At 48.9% G+C, this 845-nt stretch overlaps 1 long non-coding RNA gene across 1 annotated transcript in view; it reads left to right on the plus strand.

Annotated features, from left to right (window-relative positions):
* The first annotated feature begins 741 nt into the window (after positions 1-741).
* The window catches only part of LOC108800944, a 16,862-nt gene continuing 16,758 nt past the window's right edge, over positions 742-845 (plus strand). The window contains exon 1 of the long non-coding RNA XR_001942127.1: positions 742-754. This is a non-coding gene — a long non-coding RNA (uncharacterized LOC108800944). The remainder of the gene's footprint in view (positions 755-845) is intronic.

Below are 845 nucleotides of genomic sequence, written 5' to 3' on the forward strand. Positions count from 1 at the left end.
AATCCAGCCCCTCCCCTGTCACGGCAGAGAGCCGTGACAGGATCGAGAGGTGAGCGAACGCCGGTATGTGTTCGCTCACCTCCCGATCTACTGAGCCGACCTGTGACAGTTTCATTGTCACAGGTCGGCTAGAACTATGAGGTGAGTGAAAAGCACTCACCTCATAGTTCTCCTTTAAGGAATTTTTTTTTGCATTTTTTTTTTATGTTACTTCAATTTTTACATTTTTTTTTTTTACACTCAGCTTTATTGCTATCACATAGGGGGCTAACAAGTCCCTTATGTAATAGCAAATATGTGACAGGTCCTCTTTATGGAGACATCAGGGGTCTTTCAGACCCTTAATGTCACCTAGGGACTCCAAAGAAGCTGATGAAGCAGAGACTGTGTACAGTGACACCGGACGTGATGTAATGCATATCACTTCCTATGTCCAGTGATCGGAGGAGAGGTTCGCGGCTGGAAGCTGCGGAGGGGGGACAGCGGCGGCACCACAAGGGAGCGATCAGTATGATCTGCATCAGCATGAGATTCAGATCATACTGATTCCCTACTGGACCACCAGGGAATGCTTTTCATTTAATATTTTGTCAGTTCGGCAATATATTAAATGTACTGTGGAACCTTGTGAGGTTTAAAGATGGCCGCTGCTACTCGCGGCGCCCATCTTTACAAACATAATATGCAGTGGAGACCCCCTGGGTACACCGGAGGCCCGCACAGTGCACCTCAGGTGAGGATCTGAAGTGTGCGGGTCCCGGTTTCCTCTGGTGAGCGCTCGGCTGATACTCATGTAAGGTTCCCAGGCCCCTGAGGCTGCCCAGGCCTCTTACATGATTATCAGC

This window comes from Nanorana parkeri, unplaced genomic scaffold (assembly GCF_000935625.1).
Source record: "Nanorana parkeri isolate BGI_ZX_2015 unplaced genomic scaffold, ASM93562v1 scaffold2175, whole genome shotgun sequence".
NCBI lineage: Eukaryota > Metazoa > Chordata > Amphibia > Anura > Dicroglossidae > Nanorana > Nanorana parkeri.